Source organism: Protopterus annectens, chromosome 16.part0 (assembly GCF_019279795.1).
Source record: "Protopterus annectens isolate FY-2018-M chromosome 16.part0, PAN1.0, whole genome shotgun sequence".
Taxonomy (NCBI): domain Eukaryota; kingdom Metazoa; phylum Chordata; order Ceratodontiformes; family Protopteridae; genus Protopterus; species Protopterus annectens.
In genome coordinates, this window is record NC_056750.1 from 239,943,817 (window position 1) to 239,969,670 (window position 25,854).

Sequence of the window (25,854 nt, forward strand, 5' to 3'; positions counted from 1 at the left end):
GTGGTTGTTAAAATCATATGTATAATTACCATACAGTATGTATCCCATTTTTTAACATTTTAATACCTTGACATTTCATTTTCTTAAAATGAATTGACATTTCCTGTTGTACACACGATGCCTTTGGCTCACACAATGTATTTTTTTATTCCAACAATCCTCTCATTCTCAAAAGTATTTATGTATGTTCACTTTCTAATATTTTTCAACAACTTTTTAAACAGCTTTTTAAATATTTCATTTAAATACATATTAGTTTAACAGCGATTATTTATTCATGTATTTATCTAGGGTTTTGGCAATGAACTTATAGTAAAGGTGTCTCTAGTCCTTTAAAATGTTCAAATGGGCATAATTGATTGTAAAATTGATTGATGACTGAGGATATATAAATGTATTTCAATTGACTAGTTAATTGTTTCTGAGGAAGTCAAAGAAGTGGACGAAAACGCAGTGGGTGTTGTTGACTTTAAGGCGTTCAGGCTTTTTATTCATGTTATCCGAATAAAGTGGTTTTAACTAAGTGGATTGGATTGCAGTTATTGGGACCATTGCTCGTGGTGGCGAGTTTCTATCTTCGTTAACTGCTTGGTGGTTTTTGGTTTCTATTACAATAACAATACATTTGTTGTATTAAATGAAAGCAACCTAAACCCACAGGTAAGAATGTGCCGATGTCTTTGAAAACATAAACTCTGTCAGCAAATCAAATGTGTAGGGAAAGAAGACACACTGCTAAACCATATTTAACTTGAAACAAAAATATTGTGCCTAATAAATATGTGATTTCTAATATACTGGCAATGGAAATGTAAATATTGTGCTATCTAAAATAAGATTTCTAGCAAACATACTGATAACAAATCACTGAAATGTGATAAAGTAACTGCTAAAATAGCACACTTTGCATATTGTCTCTGAACCACTTCCAAGTTAGCTAAATGTAAGATGTTGCTACGTGGGAAGGAACTGAAAGGGCTATTATATTCTGGGAACATTGTAACATATATGAAGAAACTTTATGTCCATAGACATAAAATAAGAAACAATAGAAAAGTGGAGGCAATATGTATTCATGGAGACAAGATTAAGAAGGATTATAATGCAACACATACAATAATTCAAACTCTGTTGGATAAAGTATTATAGCATGCTGTTTTTAGTACCTAATTTAGCATATGGTGACCTAACTGGCCAAGACTTCCCCAGTTTAGGATACCATGGAAATTATAAGAAGATGGAGCACCTTTATGTACTGTATGGCCTGAATATTCTCTCTAGTAAAAATCTGAGGTCAAAGCAGCAGCAGCAGCCTGACCCACTAAAAAAAAAAAAAAAAAAAAAAAAAATGACAGGGGTAGAACTAACTTCAAAAGGAGCTAGAATCTAGCTTTAGCAGGAAAGGTAGATAAACATGTGCTATTAGAAATGTGTTACTAAGCCTTACCAGGAAAAAGAAAGTTGTGAAAGAAGCCACTGCAGAAACTGAAAACATAGTGTGCCACATGTAACCTTGTCAGAAGAGTCCATCATTAAAGTAATGAGGGATGTCTGCATGGGGAAAGAACAGGCGAGATGCATAGTGATAAACTATCTAAGAGATGAAAGGTGTCTGAGCAGAGTCCTTGGTTTCTCCTGTAGTGTCAAAAAGTATACCGGCCTATAACAGGGCTGTTAGCAGCAGGTACTTAAAAGACAGAGGTTATTAAATCAAGGAATTGCCAAAAAAACAAAAGCAGAATAGTCTCTTGTATGAGATGCTTTTTGTAGAGAAAGACATAGAATAAGCAGAAACATCTTTACCTGTATTCATATGAGAAAAGCTTATACTCTCTACTTCACAAGAAGTGTGCTGACAAAAGTATTCCAGAATTGTCAAATTTAAAGATAAGCAATGAAAATGTTAAGAAGCCACAGTGGCAGGAAAACACATTAATCAGGGCCAGAGAAAATATAACCAGAATGGAAGGAGAAACAGGTTAAGACGGGTCCCATCCTGTGCTCATATTTTGAGTTAAGGAATGACTTGTTCAACCAAATAAACAAACACAAAAAGGAAGAATTATTACACCAACTGTTAGTTCCAAAATCATTTAGAATACTTGTGATGAAACTGGCACATAGGCATATTTTAGGAGGACATTTAGGAATGGACAAAACCAATGCTAGAATTTAACTACATTTCATTGGCCTGGTATTATGAAAGATATTGAGCACTTCTGTGCTGCTTGCCCAGAATATCAAAAGATGGCACCGCATTTTGAGTTCAGAAGGCCACTGATTCCTGTTACAGGAATCCCATTTAGACTGATAGCCACAGATCTTGTAGGTTTACTAGCAAAGTCTAGTTATGAGTAATGATACAGTCTAGTGATTATTGAATACACCACAACATTTTCTGAATCACAACCCCTATAAAGTAGTTCTATTAAGTATTAAGTAAACAGCCAGAGAATTTGTGTTACTTTTCTCCAGTATAAGGATTCCCAAAGAAAGATACACAGACCAGAGGACCCCGTTTATATTCAGAATATTACATCAGCTTTGCCAGTGTTTTAAAGTAAACACTTAAAAGTGTTACTGTACTACCCACAAACAGATGGGTTTGTGAAACATTTTAATGCAAATCTGAAGATGATGCCCAAGGAGACAAATGTTTCTTCCTCCTTCTTGCTAGAAGAGTTACTATATGGTAGACTGTCCCAAAACTTACTGGATTGGACATAGCAAAACAAACAAATTCCAGTTTAAAAGTATATCATATTTCACAAACTTGCAATATAGGTTAAAAAACTCTTATGCCAAAAGTTAAGTAACCCATATAAATGACACAAGAGATGTAACAGAGGATGCATAATAAAAATACCAGACATAGCCCCAGGATTCAATAAAGTCCATGTAGGCTCTGTGTAGAGCCTACATGGAATGTATCCATGTACCTGGCCATGGTTCCCCCTCGGCACCATGCCATACATATTAATTATGGTGTGGACCTTAAGGAGGTCACAGCAACATGGATATTGAAGCCGTGTAAGACTGATGGTGCAGCCACATAACTTTCAGCTCATTAACGTTGGCCAAAAAGTGTACAAGACATTATATTTCATTAAATTGCATTTTTTTACATTTATGTGCTTATTTGCTCAGTGAGCTGCATTGCTTAGCTATGCTTAGCTTTGTGCACATGTACATCAGACATCTGCTAGACATCTAAAAATAGAAATCGGATGCATTCAATTTTAATAATTTTTTACATTTCTTTTCATGTGCTTGTTTGCTCAAGGCAGCATGTTGCTTAGCTAGGTGTAGCACTGCATGCTTAAGCATTAGATATCTGCTAGACACCTAAAACTAGAAAACGGATGTATTCAATTGTTGTAGGTCTGCAGTACTTAGCAAAATGCAAACCTGCACAGTGAAGCTGTGCTACACTTACAGGCATCTTCAGGGTATATCTGAACATATTCAAGTTACTTTCACTAGCCCAGTGGCTAGATAGGTTGACAAACAAAAGAAATGTCAGCCAATGGAAAACAGTCCACGGATAATTGATTAAAACAAATATAAATATACATGAAGTGCTTTTCATTCACTTCAATGACTTGAACTTCCTCAGATCAATAGAGAGCTAGATAGGTTGAGTCATGATCTACAGTGTAGTAGGTTTTGGGTTCAAGTCCTGGCTGGTAATGTTTTTTTTACATATAGTGCTGTGAAACTGTGTCAGGTGACTGAAACATAGGTTGACTTTAAATTAAATAATTGTTACATTTGGAAAAGCTCCTCGATGCTAAGCAGTGCTTAAACATGGTCAACAGTCTTTTCCAGTTTGCTCATTGCTAAGCTTTTCTTAAATATAGTTTGTACGAGTTTGTGTGATGCTAAGTGACGCAGCACATTTTTGAAAGTTACAGTATGACATGCAAGGATGGGGATGCAGCTTATTTAAAGGCTAATAGACAGGAATTTCACATCATTCCTTGGAGCCTGACTGTGGGTATGGCTGCTAGTGTTGGTGACAGAGTGTACTTTAGGGCAAAAGTGGGGTGTGCAGGAGTCCAGGGTTTTCTTTGGACTCCTTGTACAACACCACAAACCCTGACTGTTGCAGGGTGTCCACCAGGGCTCATAGTGTAAGTCTGAGGCCGGGGATAGTTTGGCTAGGGACATAACCAGTGCAACTGGTATTCCCCCCCCCCCGGTGAGCAGTGTCATCACCACTATGATGACCTGTACTGTAGGAAGAGGGGAACCTTGGACACCTGGATCCAAGAGGCTAGGGATGGGCACACCCCACAGATAAGTAAGTATGTTTTCCAGTAATTTATAAATATACAAGCTGAATCTGTGAAAAACTGGTATGCTTAATGGTTTCATTCTCTTACCACAGCAGTAAAAGAGAGAGCTTGCAATGTACAGTCCCATGCAAGACATTTGGCCAGGATGAGACAAGCCTGTGGTATATAAGAAAATCAATAAAGTAATAACTTAATGCATAACTTAATAATACAATAAAGAAAATACAGATATTGCAGTCGTAACAGTCAATTATGACATAACCTGGGACATCATACATTTTTGTTAATGTGTTAGTGCATATCTGAAATGGTAAAGCAAGTTAAAGCAAGTAAGCATGCAGTACTGTGTAGCATAGCTTCCAACCATCAGTTAATGTTGCAGTCTACCCATATTAAGAGTCACTGTTGTGGTCTGCTCATTGTCTGAAATATGTGTAGATTGCACTCAATAAATGAACAGGGTAAATGGGTAAGTTAACAGAAGCCTTAGATAGCTATCCATGTGTATAAATGCCAGATTTGACATTAATCAAAGTGTAAAAGGAGATGGTGCTTTGATAATTAATTTTTCAAATAAAATGTTCAGTATTCCTGTAGTTACTGCTTGTGGGTTCTAATCCGACACCAGCCAATGGATAAATGTGAAGTAGTAAGCATACCTCTCAAGTGTACCTCATTACGAGGAACGTACCTCATTTGGGGTCTTAAAAAGTTCATGTTCCTCGAAGTTCCTCAAAGTTCCACATTAAAAGAGTCTGCCACAAATTCAGTGTTAAGAATTTTTTTAAGTGAAATCTATGGTAAATAGAAATTAATCATATTAATTCATTAAAGGATGATCTTTATGAATAAAACCAGCATATTTTAACCATCATATGACCTTCCTTGTTGAAGTTGTTAACAAGCAATTAGTATGTGTTCCACATTTTGCCCATTTGCTCCACATTATGAAGGTGAGTGTTCCTCATTTTGGAGATGGAAGGTTGAGAGCTATGGTAGTAAATAATGTGTCAACATACATCATAAATAAATGCAGTGCAGTACCCAGATTAAGGGTCAAGCTTGTGTTCTGCTCATTTTGTCTGATATATGCTGTAGGTTGCAGTCAATAAATGAATAGTGTAAATGTGTAAGGTAACAGAACTCCTACACAGCCATGCTTGTGTGTAAATCAAGATTTGAAACCGCATAACTCAATATAATGTAAAAGGAGATGTTGCTCTAATAATTTAAGGTTTTCAAATAAAATGTTCAGTATTCCTGCAGTCACTGCTTGTGGATTCTAATCTGATACCAGCCAGATGATAAATGTGAAGTAATAAATAATGTGTCAACATACATCATAAATAAATGCAGTGCTTTACCCAGATTAAGGTCCAAGCTTGTGTTCTGCTCATTTTGTCTGATATATGCTGTAGGTTGCAGTCAATAATTGAATAAGCTAAATGTGACAGGTAATAGAACTCCTACACAGCCATGCTTGTATGTAAATGCTTGATTTGACACAACATCAATCAATAAAAGTTTTAAAGGAGATGTTGGTCTGATTGTTTTATTTTAAATAAAACATTCAGTATTCCTGTAGTCACTGCTTGTGGTTCCAATCTCACACCAGCCAACTGAGAAATGTCAAGCTGTCTGGTGTAATCAGAGTACACGAACATACCTCTCAACTGTCATGATTTTAGCAGAATGTAATAAATATTGCCCCCATATGTCTGGTCCTTTGATGTTTATTTATTTATTTACATTTGTTGACTGGGAGTGTGACTGGATGTAGGTCCATTTTCAGCGGAGGCCCGGGGAGAAAAGCTCCACAGTTAAAATAAACAGACAGTAGTTACATTGGATTACATAGCGATTAACAATATAACATAGCAATTACTTACAACATATTTACAGATGAAGAACATAGTACATCAGTAGACAACTAGAATTTATATCTGTGAAGTACATAACAGACATTAACAAATGTTACAATAAGAAGTTCCTGCTGTATAATAAGTACTAGACTTATGAGCATATGAGCTTACTATAATCAAGGTAGTTAGTGGAGTGAAAAGAAAGGTAGTGGTTGGATGGGGTGGGTGAGTTTAGAGTGGGAGTTGCAAGGGCATAGCCAGCATGTTTTTAGGTGCACTTTTACTAAAGTTTTGAAGTGGGTGCATGATGGTATGGAGGTAATTGTAGGTGGGAGGGAGTTCCATAATTTGGCTATGGTGCAAGAGAATAGTGCTTCACCAGCAGAGTTATTGGCTTTAGTGATCTGAAAGTGATTTTTGTTGCTGGATCTTAGTGGTCTGGTGGTGTGATAGGGTTGAGGTAGATTCTGGAGGGATGGGATATTTAGTGGATGGTTTACTAGTTTGTGGGTGAGTGAGAGTTGATACCATTGAAGGAGGTGAGGTAGTTCAAGCCAGCCCAGTTCAGCAAGTGAGAGACAGTGGTGACTACGGTAGGATACCCCTGTGGCGAATTTGGCGATTTTGTTGTAGCAGTTCTCTAGCTTGTTTAGATCGCATTGCCTTAGGTTGGTATATATTGGAGAAGCATAAAGTAGGGTGGAGATAAGGTGGGAATTTGCTATTGAAGTCTTTGCTGCTTTGGTGAGAAGTTGCTTATTTCTCTATAATGCTCCTAGTTTTTTGTAAACTTTTTTATGGTCATGGATATGTGAATGTCAAATTTTACTTTATTGTCTATTTCCACTCCTAGCAATTTGGTGTGTTCAGTTGGGTATATAGTGGTGTTGTCTTTTGCTGTGATGTTAAAGTGAGAGTTGTTTTGAGTATGTTTGGTGGGTTGGAAGATGAGTAGTTTAGTTTTGTTTGGATTGAGTATTAATTGGGCAGCAGATAACCAAGTTTCAACAGAGGAAAAGGCTTCCTGTGTGACTTTTTGCAGTTTGGGTAGGGACTGGGCTGAGCAGATGATGGTTGAGTCATCTGCATATTGTATGAGTGTGCCATGTTTGGTGGCAGAGGCTTGATTATTGGTGAAAACAGAGAAGAGTAGGGGTCCAAGGATGGATCCTTGGGGAACCCCTATGGAGACAGGTAGTTGGGGAGATATGTCATTCTGCCATACAACGGATTGTTGGCGGTCAGACAGGTAACTCTGAAACCAGTTGGTGACTGATTGAGAGAAGGATAGGTTATTGAGGACAGAGATAAGTTGTTTGTGTGGGACCATGTTAAATACTTTAGATAGGTCTAGGAAAGTAGCAGAGGAGAGATGGCCATTGTTTTTATGCTGAAGGATAGTGTTAGTAAAGGAGAGTAAGGCAGTGGTGGTGCTATGGTTTGGTCGGAAACCATGCTGAGTATTGGAAAGGAGGTTGTTAGTAAGGAGGTAGTCTGAGACCTGAGAGTGTATGCATCTCTCTAGTATTTTGGAGAGTGGAGAGAGAATAGCTATGGGGTGGTAATTAGTTAGTTCTGTGGAGGGTCCACCTTTGTGGAGGGGAATTATATGTGATACTTTCCACAGTGTGGGAACATAACTTTCTGACAGAGATCGGTTAATCAAGATGGATACTGGGTAGGCCAGAGCATCAGCTGCGATTTGTAGGTAATCACTTGGGAGGTCGTCTGCTGCCAATTTTGTGGGCTTAAGTTTAGTTAAGAGTTTTTTTATATTGGAGGTAGGTACAGGAGAAAAAGAGAAGGCAGTGGGGAGATTACTAGTTGAAGGTGTGGGTTGGAGGGGAGGGGGGTTGTGTTGTTTAGCTAGTGATAGTATGGTTTGTGTGAAGTGTGTGTTGAATGAGGTAGCAATATTTTCTGAGGAGTGAGGGATGTTAGGAGGAGGGGTACTGACTTTAGCTGGGTGGAGGATGGAGTTTATGGAGGACCAGAATTATTTGGGGCTGTGCTGGGAGGAGTCTAGGGCAGACTGGTAGTATTGGAATTTGTTCTGTTTTATTAGCTTTTTGACTCTATTGTGTAGTTCTAGGAATTTCTGTCTAGTTGAGGGGGTTTTGGTTTTGCACCAGTGCTCCCAGGCTTTATCCCTGTTTTTCATTTCTGACTTAGTGGTTTTCTGTAGCCATGGGGAGGGTTGTGCTTTGGTTCTGGAAAGTCTTATGGGGGCATGGTAATTAAGGATGCTCAGGAAGGTAGTATTAAAAAATTCAACTGCTTCATCAAGACTGAGGTACTTTAGAGGATGCCAGTTACATTCTTTGAGGGATGAGATAAATGTGAATGGGTTAAAGTTTATTTTTTTACGTATTTGACAGTAGATGACAGGTTTAGCTTGGTATAGGTATTTTTGAGTAGGAATGTTGGGGAGTGATCACTGAGGCTATCTGATAAGCAGCCTGTTATATATGACAGGGGGCTGTTACTGACTAGTATCTAATCCAGGGTAGTGTGCTTGCTGGAGTTTTTATTTATCCTCGTTGGCAACTGGACTAGTTGGGTGAAGCCATGAAGGTTTACATGATGGGTTGGATGGTTGCCAGAACAGGATTGCCAGTCAATATTGAAATCACCTAAAATTATAGTTTCTTGGGGGAGATGGTGGGTAGACCAGCTGAGGAGGTTTTCTAGTGGAGGGATGTTTTGGCCAGGTGGGAAGTAGCATCTAGTTATTTTGATGGTTTTGTTTTGGTTTATTTTGAGGTTGGTATATATTATTTCTTCACTGCCTATTTGTGGAGCTGATGATTTTAAGATCTGGATGTTTAGATGCTGTTTAAATATTATAGCTACATCACCTCCTTTCTTCTTTAGCCGATCTACTCTTAATATGCCATAACCTGTAGGGAGTATTTGCTCACTGGTAATGTGAGGTTTTAGCCAGGTTTCTGTCAGGATGACTATATCTAGGGAGTACAAGTCTATGATGGCATGGAGTTCATGGACTTTGTTGGATATACTTCTAATATTTAGGCTTAGTAGAAGGAAGTCACTTGGCTTTCTATTGGCTGTAATATGGCAGAAGTTGTGGTTTCTAGTCTGATTATGAGGATTGGGGTTGGAGATGGTAGGGCCAGGGTTGGGGTGGATGTCTCCACTTAGGGCTAGTTTTGATATGCATGAGGTTATTAGTTTTCTCAGTTTTTGAATGTGTTTGTTTATAAGGGAAACTTTATGAAACTTTATGATTGTGCTCTGTGGGTAATAGGTATGGTGGGAGGGTTACTATGTTAAGTTGTAGGGATGCTTTATGTTTGAGTAATATAGTTGGTAGAATATGTCGGGGGTACATAGGGATGGTTCTTGAGTTGGTGGGAGGGGAGCTGAGTGAGGATGAGACATGAGTGGTGGTGTGAGTAGTAGTACACTGGTAGTGATTGAGTGGGGGAATGATGGAGCTTTGGTACTATGTAAGATGTGCAAGGAGAGTGCATGCAGTGAGCATAGGTAAGGTATGCTTGTACATGTTAGTTGAGGAGGTGTGATAATAGTGGGAAGATGGAGGAGGTAGTGTTGGGTTAGCACTGTGGTTGGCTATTGGAAAGATGGGAGGGATTTGTGAGTGTAATAAAGGTGGGACCACTGGGGGTGGGAGGGAATAGGGGGCAGGGTGAGGAGCGAAGCAGGTAGAGATCCTATTAGTTGCTCTTATGAGGGGGCTGGAAACAATCAGGTAACAGAGTTAACTGATAAATGAACATATGATAGTGACAAGGGTGGTTGTAGTTTTAAAAATGGTGCCTGCCACAGGTAATATTTCTTAACTTTGGGATTGTCTTAAGGTAATAAACAGGGAAGGGAGAGGGGAGAACAAGGGTGTGAGCAGGCAGTTCTTTGTACTGCTACTAATGAGCTAAAGCAAAGACAAGTTTGTGTTTAAGAAACAATCACAATTGACCAAGGACTGCTCTGAAACTGTAAGTCATTTCTTAACCATTTCTCAGGTGGAAAAACAGGATAACCTTGTATCAGTAGGCTACTGTGGTCTCAGTTTACTCAGTTTAAATTAACAAACACACAGTATTGATCAGTTATGGATACTATTTGCTAACAGAAGGGAATAAGAGAGAAAGTGGAAGATGAGTGTGTGTGTGTGTGTGTGTGTGTGTGTGTGTGTGTGTGTGTGTGCGTGTGTGTGTGCGTGTGCATGTGTGTGTGTGTGTGTGTGTGTGTGTGTGTGTGTGTGTGTGTGTGTGTGTGTGTGTGTGTGTGTGTGTGTGTGTGTGTGTGTGTGTGTGTGTGTGTGTGTGTGTGTGTGTATGTGTGTGTGTAGGGGTGGGGGTGGGGGGTTGCTTACAAGCCAAAGCAGAGTGCTCTCCAGGGGAAAATTAATATTGGCTCAAACAGGTAGACACATACTCAAAGTTAACTTTAGCTGTTTGCAGACAGTTCAGACCCGGACTGCGTTTTTCTTCTAAGAATGATAAAGGTGGTACCGCAGTTGAATACTTAAGAGTGGTGTTAGGTCAAAGTTAACTTTAGCTGTTTGCAGACAGTTCAAACCCGGAATGTGCTTTTCTTATAAGAATGATAAAGGTGGTACCGCAGTTGAATACTTAAGATGTGCAGATATATGACATTACTTGAAATGCAGTTTAATGGCAAATCTGTTTTCAAAATGCTTGCTACTATTGTATAAGCACACTATGTAAAAATGCTCCCTGTCATTTTGCCTTTGTACCACCATTATGTTTGGCTTGGCCCATAATGTCCCATGCTAAGAGACTGAGACCTATGTACATGGAACATTATATATACAATATAAGTAGTCTCACAAGTGAAATTTAACATATCTAGAAGTATGTAGTTGTAGACTGTGTAGTTATATTATCTGTGACGTTACTAATGTACTTTTTTCTCTCACCCCCACCCCTTCTCTTCTTTTATTTATTAATTATATTTATCATTATCATTTGATATTATATTATTTGTAATTACTTCTTATGTTGACCTTATGTATAATTTAGTATCTCTTTGCTGTTAATGAACTTTCATTTACATTATTTATTGTTATGTTCCTTATTATATTATTTTCAATATGTTTCCATTGCTTATTATTGTTTTATGTTATTAATTACATTTGTTTTGGTTATCTTTATTTTTTCTTATGTTTACATTTCATTTACTACAGCATGACAAGGTAGGCTGGTTCCTGGTTATCCATCTACCTTGGCTTCCCCTGCCAATGCACTGGGGCCCACCATGTCTGGGCCGCAGCCCGATGGCGCCACCTCTGCTGCTCCTGCGCTACCTGCTCCATCGGGTAGTTCTGCCCCACAGGCTGGGGGTAGTCCCTTCTCTGGGAGAGGAGGTGGAGGGTGAGGTGCTTTTGACACCTAAGTCCAACTACCAGGCATGGTGTGTAGGCTTGTGCACCAAACTGTTGGTGCCCACCTACACCAGCTGGAGAGCATGCTGTCTATTCTGGTGGGGCAGTCTCACCCCAGGCACCAGCATTGTGTCTGATGTCCATGGGACTGGGATTCCACAACACCCTCCCCAGCCAAGGTGTTCCTCCCCTCTTGCGCCACAACCAACTCTGTCTTGTCTGTCTGCAAAAGCTTCCTCACCTTCCCAACTTACTCTCCCCACATATAACCTATGTCCATTTCCCCAATATTCCACTTTCTGCTTAAAAAATGGGCACCTCTCCCCCAAAAAAATATCATCCCATACATAGCCCTCCGTATCGAACAAATGTTTACAGGACACACTTAGTTTGGTCCAATTGACTTGAGAATGCACTCATGTTGTTGTCACCCCTCTTTTTAAGGGGTGATAGTCCAAATTCAGCTAAAAACCTGTTAAAGTGCACAATTGTTGCCATTAAAGAAATAGATAGCTATGGGTCTTTCCTAGATCCTTTCTGCACATACCCACCTGTCTTTCACTACGTTTTTCCACTTGCTTGCACCCCATTTCACCACTGTCCTATCTCTCCAATTTTTCTTTTCTTTAAAGAATTTTTGCAAGATGCTGCACTACGCACAGCATTGCTAAGCTATGGTAAATGGTGGTATATTAATATATGTATTTGAAAACATAGTAATCACATTCAAAAATTACACCTGCACCCTATATCAAACCAAGTACCATTGCACCTGAAGAGCAGTGTATCAACCCACCAAGCCACACAGCCAGTTAATTCATATAGGTGTTTTAAGCAAAACATAGTAATTGTCATTTTCTCATCATTAAGCATGTGTAAGTGTTCAGTTATATCTACAACATGTAAAAATGCACCTGCTAAAAGATTAATGGAAAAATAAGAGTTTAACTGGGACTCTGGTAGAGAAATACATCACTATAATGGCGTACACATAATAATAGATGTTAGTGAGTTATGTTACAGCAGGCAATTGTGTAATTATATCTACATGTAAAAATGCAGCTGTTGTAACAGTGACTCAGAAGCTCAATCTGTTAAAGGCTTTGAAAACATTAATTTTTGGTCCACGTGGTCCTGGGTTCAAATACAGCTGTATCTAGCATGTCTGTGTACGTCATCAGTATAAATTTCTCATCACTGATTTATCCACCCAAAGCAGTATGGTTTAAATGCCTGCTTCTAAATAATGGAAGTCAAAGGCCTGCAGACAGGACAACATTTAAACTATTCTTATTACAACACTAGAAAGTGCATAGAATGTAAGGTCATGTACTAGTATGAATTCTGAAAGGATTTTGAAGTATGTCATTCAGATGAGGCCCAGTCATGTCAGACTGCAGCCCACAATGATTTGTTAGTGATATTACGGACAGTCACAGCTGCACAAGTAACATACATATATGGAGGTCATGCTAGAAGCAAGGGTTGCCAGCACACACACATTCCAGATGACTACCATGACATAACACATGACTTGGCAGTTATCCATCTGGTTGAGATAATGGTTAATGTACCCCCTACCTTGTTCTAGGACATACCAAGCATCCTGCCTTTCATTCTGTTAATGATACCTTTGTCTAACACACTTACCTTAAACACATACCTTAATTTCTAGTGGGTTGGGTTCCCTCAATCAGGCATTGGCTCTCCACCAAGGCTACCACAGTTCCCACAGTTACTCTTATGTGTTGTTCTCCTGTACATTCTGCAGCTTCTCTGAAACAGCTTCAGCCTGTAGCAGACACATTTGTATGAAGAAAATAGCTGCTACAAACGCTCTCTCTGTGCTAACATAGTATCTTTACCCCAGTAATTTCCACCCCAACATATCAGAAAGGGGAAAGAATCTACATTGAGGCCTTATATCTTGTTGAATAGTTGTTGGGATTGGTGGATTATACTACAAATCAGTTGTGTAAGCTGCATGTTGCATTCCTGACCCACAGATTGGTTCAGAGGCAATCACCTGCTAATGAGAACCATCTTAAAAAGGTAAACTCATAGCTAGGGGAACCATTGTGTATGAGATTTAGTTTGTATGGTTAACTCATTGACACAGTAGTACTATAGCTGTATCTTTCAACAGAGGAGTATGGTACTCCATCAGGTATGTAACCATTTTGTTTCCAACATGATGCATATGTTTAAATATACTTAAGGGAATGGGGATTACATCATCAAGCCTTTGTTCGAACTGTACTGATGACATGGCCTTGATCTCCAGCTGTGTTACACCTACAGAGGGTGTAGAGTCCAGTAAGGGTATAATGCACTGTGTTAACTAGATACACAGGTCTGCTGGATACTCCCTTTGGTAGCAGTTGTAATAGTACACTGCTGTTTGGTTGGCACTATTGTTTATACATATGTTATGGGGGTGGGGGTTCTTGCTATGGGGCACACTACAATGGACTCCTGTGGTGGGTGTGTGATCATATGTGGATGTCAGGAGAAGGTCACTATTGTTACTATCCTCTTTGCATCCACAAGCTTTGTATGTTTGGCACACTGTTGAATATGAGATGTGTACTCCAGCTGGGAATACTGATAGTCTTCCTCTATTGCTGTATCTCTACATACTGTATTCCCACATATGTGATCCTGACATGTGTTCTCATTTATTTCTATATAAAGAGATATTATAGATGCAAGATGTCAGGCACCTTTCAATGAGGCAGAAAATGATCTCATTACTGAGGCCTTGTGATGACACTACCAAGTCCTGCTGTCGAGAAGGAAGGCAAATAGGTAAGAGCATGCAGCCTTGTGTGATGAACTGGTGCATGACATTAATGCTGTTGGTCTCCAGAATTGCACATATGAGCAGGTGCGACACTGTGCCACAGATAGGATCAACTCGGCACACAACCATGCAGAGGACATGGCCAGAGATTGTCAGGTCACTGGTGGTGGGCCTGCAGTGAAACAATTGCTGTCAGCAACAGAAGAATTTCTGTTGAACCTTGCAACACAGGAAAGATCCCAGGCATCCATCACTCAATATATCATAGATGTGGGTGTCACCATTTCCACTCAACAGGAGCATCCAGGTATGATTAGTTGGATCAACATTGGAATACTGTAGTATTCCGCATGTCAGGCTGTATATAGTTTTAGGTGGGTGTCAGGTGTTCTATAGAAGGGGGGGAGGTTAGCTGCAGTTTTAAGGTCATGCACAGACTGTGACCCACAAACCTGTTAACATAGCAGCTACTGTAATTCTGAGTTATTTGGACATATTACCCCTGTTATACTGTAATATGTCCTGCTGTTTACATTACCTCTCCCTCAAACTTTTTTAGGACTGTCAGGAATAAGAAGAGGTCATGCTCCTGCTGCTGGAAAGTACAAAACTGTTTTGTCAGAGATGTAGATTTAGTTAAATGTATTCGCTAAAGTGTCATCCCAGGCCTGTTGGCTAGATTGATATACTGTCTGCATGATTGCCAACTGTACTGATATTTTCTGACTGTACACAGTTTAGATTCAAACCTATGCCTTGTAGGTGTGAACACATTGATTGATTTGACAGTATTGTCAGGACACCACAGATTGCCATAATAGTCAACTCTGTAGAGTTTTGTAGAATGTCAACAGTGTACATCATTTATATTTTGCTCATAAGAGCCTTTTTAAAGAACTTTTATTTTCAAATAATTACAGATTTGGGTTAGAAAATAATGTCCTCATATCCTATTATATGAGGTTGTGGGTTAGACAAGTGTGTATTAGTTACAACAGTGTATACAGCTTAACATATATTGCAACCTAGTACTGCAGTAAGTAGTGCAGGTATTAATGTAATGATTTTCCCTTTTTATGACAGGTGACCAGGGAGGTTGTTTTTTGTCCCCTTCACAACCTGATGTCAGTATATCTTCAGACACTAATGATGATGGTGGCCAAAGAGAGGCACAGTTTGGTGTTGCAGGTGCTGAATCTGACACAGAGGTTGGCATCCCTCATCTGCCCTCATTATCACCGTACACAGCCAGTATGCCTATGCATAACCAATCCCTTGTGGCCACAGATATTAGACAGTTGGATGGTGGAGACATTGAACAGGGGAGTGTGGCTACTGTGGCTGCAGTAACTGCCAGCACTGGCCATAGCCAAATAGTTGGCAAGGTTTCACACAGGTGGATTGATAGGGGTGCTCATAGGAGACCTGCTGTCCCTTCACCACCTGTTGCAGGTGTCTCATCACATGTCACTCAGCATATGTTTAGGGCTGCCATGGAGGCACAGGCATGTTCAGAAAGGAACTCCTGAAGAATACTCAGGGTTATGGATGCAGCACAGTCTGACATCCAAGACTGCCTCCACTGTGTTGCTGATACCCTGGAACAGTTGACTGATGGAGTGGAAAGATGTTGGTCTGAGACAGACACATACTATCGGTTTTGGAACACATGTTATCTTTGATGGAACATCTTGTTGGAGTTGAGTGTCAACCTCGTGGATGTAGGTCAGCAACAACATCTGCAGAGAATCAATGTGGCTGTACTCAGTCATGCTCCTGCAGTGACAGTACATCCAGCAGTCCAAAAGGGAGTGTGCTGTCCACACCCAGACATGGCAGGCCATGGGCTCAGAGTCCTGGGCCTACTTGTGGCAGCAGTCACCCTCAGGTAGTAGCACAACATCTGACAAGGTGCTAGTGCAACTTCTGGCAGAGCCAGTTCACATGTTCGGGGGTAAAGATACAATGAACTGTCAGCTCTACTGTGCATGGCTCACAGCTGTCCAACATACAGATGCATAGGGCTAGCATTGAGTATGGCTCTGTTCACGCAGACAATCATACACCACTGTCACGTTCAGTTAACCTACAGACACACAGGGCCGGTGTTAGCATTTTGGTGGCCCCCAGCAGATGTCAAGCTGGGGGCCCCCTAGGCACTTCCAGTCTACTTATCACCCTATCACTGATATCCCTCCTAAGCAACCTTTTAGTTCATGCTGCAAATTGAATGACCTGTAGCTACAGTGCTCTTAATTACAACAGACCTGTGTACCACACTATGTTAGCCCATCTCATAAAGGGATATTATTTACAGGTACTGGAAATTAGTTGCACCAGTGATACATTGCAGGAACTCTATGTACAGGTCTGGACTTAGGTGAAATGGTGTTCTAGGCCTACTGTTTCAGCCACCCAGCACACACACACTATACCTTCCAATCTTCCCCCCGATCACCCCTCCCGCCACCTTGCACTTCCCATGCTATGCACATTACTTTTTTCTTCCTTTTCTCAAATTTTGCTTTACTTTTCAGCTTTTTCAAGAAGCCATATCTTCCTATATGCTCTGAAGTGCATTTTAAAGTTTTTTTTTTTCTTTTTACACAACCTTTTCATCTAATGATGACTTGAACAGAAATTTTGATTAAGGAAATAAATTGTGTTGCTTTTCAGCTTTAGTTTTCCTTGCATCCTTTCAACACACCTTTGCTGACCAAGTAAGTACAGTAATAACCACTTAGGAAATAACTCAGTTAAGCCAGAGCCACCAGAAGCACTGAGTTATGCATGTTCTGAAATACATTTAGAGCATTTTCCCAACTTTTTAATCCAGGTTGTACCAAAGGACTCACAATAAACTAACAAGCCAATTGTTGTCTGGATATACAGGTCCTATCTTGGAATTGCCTTCCTCCCAAAAAAGACTGCCAATGCATCCTTCTGGTGTTAGACTGGGATGAAAGCAGAGGTTCAGATTTCTACAGTATGCTGACATACATATACTTAGCACGTCTCCTCATTCCTCAAGCTACCTGCATAAATGCCTGAAGTGTTATTGTGAGGAAAGTGAAAAAATAACAACTTTGTTGCTCCTAGACAGTACACTTCCCCTGCACAAACTATAGTCACCTTCTCTGTGCACCTCTGAGGTCTGTCAGAAAAGTAAAAGAAAAGAATGAACACACTGTCCTCAGCCCAAATACAGGCTACCTCATGTTCACGCCTCTAAGGTTTGACTGTGATGACAATTAAAGAAGTAATAACCACACAATCCACCCCCCCCCCCCCCCACACACACACACATAATCTACAGCAGTTTTCTGTGCACACACATCTCATCAGAGCTGGTTTTAGAATGGGTACAGTTGAGAGCAGCATCAAACCCCTGTTCAGGTTAAAGAGCATAATCAGAAAATTAATACAGTTTTCCTCATTTTCCCCAACTAGCAACAGCTTTTATGGTGTCAAGGATAAATAAGGGAGCCCCATGTTTCCACTTATACAGTCTGGGGAATGGGGTCTCCCAGACTCTTAGAAGATCTAAGTGTCTGAATGTTCTGTGATATATTCTATTCATTACTTTTGCAATATAATTATTTGCTGGCTACATTTGTAACTGATACTCAGAAGAATAATGTCTGTGTTCTGGCATTATTAGATGTGTGCACAGATAAAAATCACTGATATTTTACACACACACACACACACACACACACACACACACACACACACACACACACACACACACACACACACACACGCACACACACAAGCCATAGCAATACTAGTTTTGTACTTATTTCAACAAATAGCAATACACTGCGCAACACTGGTATAGTCACACCAGATCAGTGACTGCCATTTAGCAGCTGCCAAACAGCAATAGGGGTAAGTCACTTTTATTTACCTTCCCTGATTTTTCTCACAGCTTTGCTGTATCCTTTGTGAAAAGTTTGATTTGCTTGTAAATCATACAGGATTACAGACAGTCAATACATCCAGAGTTTTATACTTATTTGACCAAAAAATGAAAGGTGATGAAAAAAGTGTTACTATTAAATTTTAAATTGAATTAGTGTAATATTTGGAACATGTTCATTATTTTGAGCATTTATTCTGCTATTATAGGTATTGCAATTAATTCTTCTGCAAAGAAGTTGAAAGTTGCAGTAGCTGGTGTTCTGCCAGTGTTTATAAAACTCTCTGAAAAAAGAAAGCCATCCCTGAAGATCAGAAGCATCAGCTTTTCTTAAAATCCAAGGTTTGCACTGAGAACAGTCACTCTGGGCTGCTGATCTCTCTAGCACTTACCTTGCTTATGTTCATTATCAGCTTTATACTAATGGGGTCATATCACAGACCTGTTCAGGTTAAAGAGCATAATCAGGACATTAATGCATTTTTCTCCTCATTTTCCCCAAACAGCAGCAGCTTTTGTGGGGCCCCCACACACAGTCAATGATGACTAAGGGGGCCCCCTTGCAGCCATGCATATTGCAAGTACCTAAAGTTGGCTATGTTGTTAATTTTAGTGGGCTAAATGTTCACTAGCAGAGTTTAACTAAGCCAGAGGTACTATATCAGTGGTAAAATATTTAATGGAATTGTGAAGCCTGCTGTTTGATAAAACACTGTTACTATAACCAGAGATATCTTTGAATTTTAAAGGAGATATAAGTATGCCTTATTACTCATCTAGTTTATTAAGTACATAAGACTGTTGTGCCAGCTTTTGTTGGTTTGACAGACCTGTTGCAAAACATCAGGGTAAGGCAACCTGTTGTGGTTGGGGGCCCCCCAGGAACAGGGGGCTCCCAGTGGCGGCAGGGTTCGCTGGTGCCCAAAGCTGGCTATGCAGACACACATGCCACATTGCCATGGTCCATCTTGCCTGCTTCCCTTCCTGACTCACACACATGCTTGCCAAGTTATTGGGTCAGCCTAGGCCTCCTGCAACCTCATACAACATCTTGTGCAAGTGATGATACCTGTGCCACTTCCCTATCATCTTTCTTATGGATGCAGGGAAATAAAGCTATGTGTCTGATGCAAAGGGTGACTATCTACATTAATATGAATTTGTTTCATCCATTGTTGCTTTTGACATGCTACTTGTACTGGTCATTTACAGATCTTGTACGTTGCCATTTATAATGAGTATAACATAATAATGTGTGTACATTACAATGGATGCTGTTGTAATGACTGTGTAGTCACACAATGATAGGTGTCTCATGGAAATGTTTACATGTCACTGTCAGGATTGTGTAGGACACACCTAAGGGTAAACATCTACAATCAATGCATGAACGTCAAAGCACAGGATTGAATGTCAGCACAGTAGAAAAATGTCATCAGGAAGGTAAAACAGAATAGGTACATGGGTTCATAGGCTAATATGTGTTTAATAGGCTAATGAACACAAGGGTTTCTTTAAGCTTAGCCATGTATCCCTAAACTCTGTCAAAGTCTGATACCCTTGATAAGTGTGGGCATGGTTTTGGGAGATGAAACATCTACAAGCCGTGGTGTGGGAGATGAACCATCTACAGTTTTCCTGTGTCCATTAGAGACATTGGTTCTAAACCATGTATGATTGACCTGTTCCTCATCCAATTGTGTAATTTGCACTTGATTTGTATTAGGGCAGAACTCTGCTTCATATGCATGAGGAACCTGTTCCCTATAAGGTATAGTCTCTGGGTTGCATATGTCTCTCCAGCATGTTCTATTTATACCACAGGCAAAGTGTAGGTCTGTAGAATGGATAATTCTGGTGCTAGTTGTTTTGTGGATATGCAGGATGTCCACAGTGGGGTCTGACACTGCCCTGTATAGCAGCCATACATCTCCCCTACAAATCATGTAGGAGATAGAATATATGGATAGGGCCTTGACACAGTCAGCATAGGACATGTTACGTACACTGTGTAGTGGTTTAGTGGGGAACATCTGTGGGTGTGACAGTTGTCAGATATGCCTGGTTAGTGACATATCAAAGGTGCCACTGCACTCAATGATAGGTTTGATGAATGCCAAATACAGTGGAACAATGGCTTCCTTGGGTTTACATGCCATACCTTTGTTTATAGGTTGTGCAACATAGAATGATTTCCCCAGTATTACAAGACATGTGACAGTCAAAGGCTACATCACAATCTATGTATCCATAAGTCCCTGACTACTGGGTCAACTGTTGTAGGTATGCTGTCAATATGATAGTTACCAGGGGTGGATAACTTCCCAAAGGATAGTATTGTGAATTTCTTGGCACTTAGTGTTAGTCCATGGCTCTGGCAATAACTGTACGGCTGTGTCAGCCCCTCCTGGGTAACATTTTTGTTAGTGTGGAATACAATGACAACTCCTAATTTGCAATAATCAGCAAATTTAGTCAGCCAGAGACTACTGACAGTGGCCATGACTGCGGAGAACTAAATGCCTTAAAGGAGCAGTCTGAGGAATGATTTGTGAGGGTGTCCACTGCTGACTGGCCTTATTGTAGAGGTAGACTCCCCAATGCTAATTTCCTGGAGCCTGTCTGTGAGCCACTTGGCTATCCACCAGCTGACATACTACTTTGTACCTAACCTCTTGAGTTTGTCAACAATGTCTGATGGGGTTATAGTGTCAAATGTCTTGTTAGGTCATGGTAGGTGGATTGAATCATTTTTCCCTCATCCATTGCTTTGGTTACCTTCTCAAATAGGTCCACCAAGTAGGGTAGGCATGATCTGCCCTTGATGAGACCAAACTAGGTTTGGTCCAGTGTCTCTAGGTGTACTACACCTCTATTGATTATTTCCAGGATCATTTTTTAATGGCTTTACATATTGGACTACTGAGACTTCTGGGTCTGTAGTCTCCAGGGTATGCAGATGGCCCACCTGTTTCAGAGGGATGACTGCTGCTGTTCTCCATTCATGAAGCATGATGCCTGTTTGCTGGCTACAGTGAAATAACAATTCCAGAGGCTCTGAAAGGTCATGTTTCATGCTATATAGAAGGCATGCTGGAATATTGTCTGGGCCCAGTGATGCAGTGTACTTGGTCTTAGGGAGAGCATTAAGGACCTGATCCCAAGTGATAGTATGGGTAATTATATTTGATGGTATTTCCTGAGGGATGGTTGAGGGGGAGAGAGGGGTAATATTGGGGCCCAATTTAAGAGCCAGAAGTTTTGCCGTATCATCCACCTCATTATCGGTGGTTCCAATTACAATGAGATATACACACAACTTTGTCTTATCTTTGCGGTTGCGGACATAGCTAAAGTATGCTTTAGGGTTGACTTTGGCCTGGGAGGCTGAACTAAAATCAAATCTGGCTGTGGTAGACTTCATTTGTCCTCTGATTTATTTGTTTACTTTGAGAGTGATTTTATCCTGCTGTGTGCTGATCCCCTATGTTTTACCATGACTTTCTTCTGTCTGCTATACATCCTGTCGACTCTGTCATCCAGTCAGGGTTGCTTGATTTTGACGTAGGTCTGTACTTCTGGATATGGCTGCCTCTGTGCAGCTAGTAACATGTCCATAGAGGGTTTCTGTGAACACGTCTGCATAGACTGCATTGTTCTCAGTGTTTATGGGGGCTTGAGATTTGGACAGTGTATCACTTACTAGCTGGGTGTCAGCCCTACACTAGTTCCTGAATATTCCATGTGTAGATGGGGGTCCATGTTTTATTTCTACTTCAAAGGAGACCATTTGTGTCTGGACCTTACCAGGGAAGACATTACAGTATGGGTTGCGCATGACTCTGCCATATTGCCAAGGTCCACACCCAGTAAGGTTGTTCCCCTGGTTGGTGTAGTGGCTGTTTGGTCCAGGGAGTTAATGTTTACAAATTCCAGGAATCTCTGTGCCTGTATGTTCAGTCTCATATAGGATTCCCAATTAATAGTGGGATACTGCAAGTCACCCATGCATATGGTATTGTGTGGGATGGCTAGTGTTTCCAATAAATTTAAATACATGATATGGGTTTCCTGATTCATAGAGGGCAGCCTACAGCTTGCATGGATGTAGTATTGGATCGCCTGTTGTGATTCGAACCAGGTGCAGCTCAAGTGCATTGTCCTGTTTGACCAGCCTTGAGGTATCTTTAGGTTTGATGTACACAGAGACACCTCCACCTTTAGTCCCTGCCTGAGAAGTAGCTGGCCTAACTGTGTGGAAGGCATAATAAACTTGCATTGTTGTTGTGCTCTCCGTAGCTTTAAGTCATGTGTGAGTGACTGCACAGACATCTTCTGAGAGCTCAAATAGTATCTGTACATATAGTCTAGGGAGGTATGTCACAGGTCATGTACTCCCACATGGACTATGACTGGGTCATATCATGGAATCATAGGAACTTAGTAGGATAATGGCCCTAGGGCCCTTACAAGCCTAGACAAGTTCTACCCTTATTTCTATGATCAGTAAAAATTGCCCCTGTCCAAGAGGGACAAGGGTGGATCCCCTGGGGTGAATTTAATGTTACACGTCCAATTGTCCAGATTGTGTTTGAAGAGGACCAATGTGCTGCTCTGTTTGACATGAAGTGGAAGTCATTTCCAAAGGCGTGGTAACCTCTTGGAGTCAAGCCTGACCCTCCAGCATGTTGTATTACTGTCACATATCAAGTTAAGGTGTATAGAGTGAGTAACCCGTGTACCATTTGATTTGTGATTATGCAGCATTTCCAATAAAGCCTGGTCACAGATTGCTTTATATGCAAGGCATACATCTCCTCTGAGTAGTCTGCATGAAACAGAATAAAGTGACAGTGATTTCAGATGATCCACACAGGACAGATGCTGAAAACCTTGAGTTATCCTTGTGAGAAGCCTTTGTGGTCTCTCCAATTGCTGCAGGTGCTTGCAAAGGTGCATACCAAAAGGGACATTCTATTCCATTATTGGCCGATGAGGGGAGAGTACAGAGGTCCTAACTACTTTGACTCTTTTGGGTGCAGTTGCCTTACTTATGGGATGAGCAATATAGACTGCCCTTTTTACCACTGTGGAGAAATGGTGATCAAAGGTACAGTTACTGTCAACCTGTGTGGCCAGGTCTCTCACTAGTGAGTGCATAAGCAGGGTTGTTTTATTGCTATGTGAGTAAGCAGGAACATTGTACTTACTGAGAGGGATGTTAATACAGTTTTATTGCATTGAGGTTAAGGCCATGGCTTTGGCATCAATCATTTGTGTGTGTAAGACCCTCTTGTAGGATGTTGTCATCATCTGGAGCTTCTATGACCACTCCCAGTTTGCAGTCATCAGAAAACTTTGTCAGCCACAGACCTTTAATTTTACCATGTACATTGGAGAAGTACATTCCAAACAGTAGATGTGCCAGGATAGATCCCTGTAGTACAACACTGGTTACAAGTCTGCTGTTGGAGGTGGATTCCACTATTTTCACTCTATGGGTTCTATCACTGAGCCGGTCAGCAACCCATCTAATGATATAAGGGTTGATTCCTAGCTGGGTGACTTTGTCAATGATGCCTGAGTGAAGAATAGTGTCAAATGCCTTGGCTATGATATGATATGATTAGAAACACACAAAGCTGGATCCACCTGTATACTCAAGTCCATAAATGAATCTACAGTTTCAACCACTTTCCGCTGTATTTAATAGTCACCTTTCTATTTATGTCTTTCATAGGTTCATAGGAACACAGATGGACAGTGGTCTCACCATTGATAACCACATTGCCACAGCAGTCAGGAAATCCTTCTATGTGGCACACCTTATCACTAAGGGCTTTTCATCCAGAAAAAAGGATATCACTGTCCCACTGTACTCATCCTTCATTAGACCCATCATAAAGTACAATGCCCCATTTGGTATGCACCTCACAAGACATGTGCAACAACTGCAAAGGCCACAGAAACACCCCACTAAAAGAATCACAGACTTAAAGCAGATGCCCTATGCTGACCGACTAAAAAACTCCACCTATACTCTATCGCATATCCTCTACTCAGAGGCGATCTGTGCTTAACATACAAGGCCATGTCAAACCCAGAGCTGTTGGACATGCTACACTTAAAGAATCCAAATCCATCAGAGCCACATGCTCCAGGGACCTAAACTTTGTCATCACAATGAACAAAACATGCTGGATGGATAGGATCCTGAACCAGAGACTCCCTATACTCTGGAATAGACTGCCCATACATGCCAAACAGAGCGCCTCCTTGGCCCTCTTCAAAAGGAACCTTGATGACTGGATGGGGGATAGGAAAATTTACCCCGGGAATCACATCAGTCACCCTGCTAGACAGAGGTCCAGGGAAGTAAATATTGTGGGAAGAAATAGCCAAAGAATTGTTATGGCTAGGCATGTACAGGCCCTAGGGCCGCTAGCCTAGTGGCAGTGGAGTTTTTAACCAGATTGTTTAATGAAATCTTGGAAAGTGAGAGGATGCCTGAGGAATGGAGAATAAGTGTTTTGGTACTGATTTTTAACAATAAGGGTGATGTGCAGAGCTGTAATAATTACAGAGGGATTAAATTGATCAGTCACAGCATGAAGTTATGGGAAAGAGTAGTGGAAACTAGGTTAAGAAGGGACGTGATGATTAGTGATCAGCAGTATGGTTTCATGTCGGGAAAGAGCACTACAGATGCAATATTTGCTCTGAGAGTGTTGATGGAGAAGTACAGAGAATGTCAGACATGAATGGGCGTACCTTCGTTGAAGGTTCTGCATCAGGGCTGGTAACTCGGCACGTAAAAATCAACTACGAATCATTAGCGGACTGGAGTTCTGCTGTGGCGACCCCTAATCGGGAAAAGCTGAAAGACACAACATATATATATATATATATATATATATATATATTAGATATATGTATATGTGTGTGTATAGATATATATATATATATATATATATATATATATATATATATATATATATATATATATATAAATATATATATATATATCTATATATATTAGATATATGTATATGTGTGTATATATATATATATATATATATATATATTAGATATATGTATATGTGTGTATATATATATATATATATATATATATATATATATATATATATATATATATATATATATATATGTTTATGTATATCATCATCATCATCAGTCCCCTTTTCCCCCATTTTTCTACATGAGGTCGGGGTATTGTGTTAACTGTCACCAACTCTCTTGATTAAGTGCCACACTCCTGTCTTCTTCAACACTCATGCCTGAATGTTGCAGATCTTTCACACAATCAATCCACCTCTTTGCTGGGCATCCTCACTTCCTCTTACCTTCTTTCTGTCTGTCCCAAATCTTTCTCACCAGATTGTCTTCTGCTTTTCTACACATGTACGTAAACCACTGTAATCTGTTCTCTTTGATCTTTCCTGCAATTGGAGCTACTTTGGCTTCTGCTCTTATCTCCTCATTTCTTCGTCTCTCCCACAGTGTGCATCCTACCACCTTTTTCAGGCACTTCATTTCCATCACTTCTAGCTTCTTCAACT